We start from the raw sequence: 4897 nt of genomic DNA on the forward strand, positions 1-4897 counted from the left end.
GTATCCATGCTGGGGGCGTGGCGGCCGGTAGCGTTTGGCAACGTCGTCAGAGCGGCTGCGCGATCATTGGATGGCGACGTGTCCCAGAGTGCGGTACCTCACTTGCACCCACAAACTTTTACAAAGTATAGAGGAAGTTTGCTTAGCACCAGACACATAAATAAGATTTACTTTAATACATGTCTGAGGATACAGTTTAGTTTATAAAATTTCCATCTTAAATGAAACAATACTTTAGTATAGCATAGCCTACTTTTATAATAGTCCTGCAAAGTACTACACTTTGAAATGTTTACTGCAGTAGTATTAACTATAGTGAAGAGATAAACTGTAACTAAATGGGTCACGCAATGCTTTAGCAGTGCCAAAAGTCATGTGTTTGAGCCCATGGTCCACACCTACTGATAAAACGTATAGTTTTGTAATGCACTGTCAGTTGCATTGGCTAAATGCATCTGCCAAATGCATAATGTAAATAATGTACTGCAGTATACTGTCTAATATATTAGCTATACAATTTACTACAGTTACTATAGTAAATACCAAAGTATACTACAGTATTTTCCTTGTAAGGTTATTTTTATTTAAAATTTTGGAATGTATGTTTCATTATAATGCACCTAATGTTTATATAATAAATACGGCTTATTTTTTAACATATAGGAGAATGCACAGTCATTTGTAAATTTAATGTGCCTGGATCCCCATGTCGTCCACTTTGAGTTATCTTTGCCTGCTTGATGTTGCACCGTAATATTTATACGCAATGTTGTAATTATAAACACACCGGATTGTAGCACAATTTATTTGATAGTTTCTGCACTTTTTCTTGTATTTACAGTTTGCAGCTAGTGGATCAGAAGTCTCACACATTCACAGAAAATAGCCCACATCCTATTGTAAAATAAGGTGAATGTGTCATTTAATCTGTACTGATAAAAATGGATACTTTAACTTTATTGAAAGCAGCTTTGAATGAAACTCTCGACTCTAAACGTTAAAATTGTTATGTAACTATGCATTCTCGTTCTTGTTTTAATATACTGCATAATACATACAGCATAGTGCATCTAAGAGTATACAGGTTTGGCTCACTGTTGCATGACACACTGGTTAATAAAGACTTTGTACAATAAAATCCCTTTCGCATGACAGACCTCTGACCTGCTGCAAGCTGTCCACATAGTTTCTTACAGTTGCGTAGCCCCATATTAAATGTGATTGTGATATAAAGTACCCCATTCAGTCTTCTCAATCAAGTAAACATTTCGAAATAAATCCCAGACTGGAAAATACATTCATATTCCCACATTTCCAAGCAGACTGTGGGGGTGAAAATAGAGATCAGCGCATTGGAAATTATCTTTTTTTTTTTAATATGAAGGTAGGAGGGGAGACAGAGAAGGCCCACCACTTCAACTCTAATGATGCACTGTTCTCTTGTGGGAAAGCATGTACTCTCTTTCAGCCCCATTCACAATGGGCTTCTCTGGAAACGTCCAAGTGTTCATTGGGAGCAAGTCTGCATGGCATTCACAGGGCCATCTGGTTGTATTACTTTACATATTCTTTCACCACCACAAGCACTCGGTGTTCTTGCGTTTCATGCGGTGTTTTTGAAGCGAATCCTGTCACAGCATAACGACCGAGAAGGCAGTTCCTGTTTCGCAAGATGGCTGCCACCAATCTCAAATGGAAGATAATGCAACCCCCACTCCAACAGACAAATAACAGTGATAATAACTGAATGAGTATTAGCTGCACTCTTAAAAATAAAGGTGCTACAAAAGGTTCTTTACAGTGATGTCATAGAAGAACCATTTTGGTTCCCCTAAAGAAAAAAAAATCTTAAAAGAATCATTTTTCTTACATTTTTATAGTCTAGGGGTCTGGGAACCCCCCAGAACGTTCCAAGGGGTCCCCCCCCAAAAAAAAAGAAAATTTAAGAAGAAAAAATAAAGAAAAATTAAAAAAGTCTACTATATGTTAATTATATGTGGGGTCATCATAAAGTTCGAAAACCCCTGTTTCTTTTCCACTACAAAGAAACTTTTGATAAACAGAAAGATTTTTCGGATGTTAAATGTTCTTTATGAAATCACACAGACAAAAATATTACTTCATTGTGTAACATCTTTATATTTGAGAGTGTATGGTCTTAAAATAGCATGTAACATCACAATGCACTTGTGCAATATTACGACATTGCAAGATGTATATGACAAATTAAAATATGAACTATACAGATCTTTTTTGCAGCCTGTGAGAAGCTTTAAATGATTATCAATGCACCCACACGTTGAACGAACCCATTCTCTTGTGCTCTGGTTCTGACACAAAATGTTTCAGGAGTAGGTTGAATCACATTCTCAATTTCACCACAGTAATAAGATGAGTCAGCCGGTCTCCTCCTTGTAGTATCAAAAATATCACCTTACCGTGAGGCCGTGCATTATTACTGATGATTGTAAGGCACGCTCTGTCACGCCGCAGATGTAGTTCCATTGGTCTTAAGTACAGTTTGTGAGGACAGCCTGACCGTACTGCCAGGTGCAGCGGCCCGAGGAAGGCCATGCTGTCCTAGAGCACAAGGACCATATAGTTGGCTCACTATAGTTAGACTTTCTGTTGTAAACCACATGGCATATTTATATTGTACATTTGAACACTTTTATATATGAAGAGCTCAGATGCAAAACCCTCTAAGTGCCTCAGATATGTTTTCTTGTAAATAAGCAGGTTTTATCAGGCTCTTACATTTAGGTTCAGGTTAGTCAGTAACTGAAATGCCTTATTTTAGCAAATGTCATTTTATTGGTATATTTAACAAATTTGACTGTCTTTTGCTGCAAAACCCTCTAAGTACATGCAAAAATGTGTACTTCTTAAATGTCTCCAGTCACTCTTTGATTAAGGTTCTTTCTGGATAAAGGTTCCAAACATTTGCTCAAAATTCTAATATATTTGTTAAACCTCCTTTAATCCAGCCGTTCATCCAGTTTTCTTCCGTGCACTTAGAGGACTTTGCTAAAAAATCGCTGTATCGTTTAACGGATTCTGTCTGTTTTTCCTATCTTAAAGCAACAATCCAATTCTTTTTAAATATGCTTATTTTCCAGCTCCCCTAGAGTTAAACATCCGAGTTTTACTATTTTGAATCCATTCAGCTGATCTCCGGGTCTGGCAGTACCACTTCTAGCATACCTTAGCATAATTCATTAAATCTGATAAGACCATTATCATTGCGCTCAAAAATGGCCAAAGAGTTTCAATATTTTTCCTATTTAAAACAACTCTGTAGTAACATTGTGTACTAAGACATTGTGTATTAAAATTTGCGATTTTCTAGTATGATATGGCTAGGAGCTATACTTCATTCCGGCGTAATAATCAAGGAACTTCACTGCCCAGTTACCTAGCTGGGGACTATTTTCGGGCGCTGCGCAATATCATTGCGCTTGCTGCACCCATGGTATGTCAGCAAAGTCCTTGATTATTACGCCCGAATGAGAGTATAGTTCCTAGCCATATCGGTCAAGAAAATCGCAACTTTTAATTTCCAGTTGGTCTTAGTACACGATGTAACTACATAAGAGTCAAGTTTTAAATAGGAAAAATATAGAAACTCTTTGGTTATTTTTTAGCGCGATGCTAATAGTTTAATCACATTCAATGGATTATGCTAAGCTATGCTAAAAGTGGTACCACCAGACCCGGAGATCAGCTGAATTAATTCCAAAACGGTAAAAATCAAATGTTTAACTCTAGGGGAGCTGGAAAATGATTTCGAAAAAAAGTGGAGTGTCCCTTTAATTCTTATCCCAGGCTAATTTTGTGAATTCTATTCTCGTCATAGAAGATATAAATAAACATAATTAATTTCATTGCTATCAACTACTGCTGCGTACTATATTGTTGCATTGCATTTGATAAAAAAAACTTGATTGACACTAGTCAACATCTTGACCCGTTCATTCAAAACCTAAAAAATTATTTTCCAATAAAAATAAAATGATTTCCGAATCTCTCTTTGGTGGTTTCCATAAAAAGACAAAGCACAAAATAAATATGTGATGACAGAATTTGCAAAGTTGGATAAATATAGATACAAAAATAATAATAATAATGTGCTTATGTTTGAATATGTTTATTATTATTATTATTATTGTCATCATCCTTATAATTATTATGACTATCAACATTATTATTATCATCACCATCATTAATCCATTCATTTGTTCCTGAAAATATATAATAAAACTCTCTTTAAACTTGCTTTACGGCTCACGTAAGCAAGGTCATTGTGAAGTAGCAACTGATAGTTTTCTGACTCATGTGGGTTGTGCATGTGATTTCTTTTCCTTACCGGACAAGTGAGGAGGGACAATAATGAGGGAGCTTACGTACAGTTTGTCTCATAATCACCACTTGACTGCACGCTACTTAACAACGTGCCATCGTGATCTGAATGACTGATCGGCAAACACGCCTCAAAAGACTGAAGGTCACACAACAAAGTTTGGTTGTTTTTTTTCTGTGAAAGCTGGATATTAGAAACGACTTGAATTCTCAGCAAAGGCAGATGCAGATAACCTCAAATCTTTTTTTTTTTTTGTAAAAAGATGGTGTTTTGGAGCCCTTATGATTTGTAAATGTAGTTTTTGCTTCGTTGTTTTAGAGTATTATTTTCAAGTCAGTGTAGCTTTAAATGTCAATTCAGCAACTGTAACACATGTGAACCTCGGAGGCTGTTTATTACTTGCGGTTTAGCTCTGTTCTTTTGATCTACAGTTGGGAAACATGTCATTTCCCATCATGCATACAACAAGTCTTTTCCTGTTCATCTGTAGAAAGTGAACTTTTGTGTTGATCTAGGATCAGCTATATCCCAGCCCTA

This window comes from Paramisgurnus dabryanus, chromosome 23, assembly GCF_030506205.2.
Source record: "Paramisgurnus dabryanus chromosome 23, PD_genome_1.1, whole genome shotgun sequence".
In the NCBI taxonomy this organism is placed as follows: Eukaryota; Metazoa; Chordata; class Actinopteri; order Cypriniformes; family Cobitidae; genus Paramisgurnus; species Paramisgurnus dabryanus.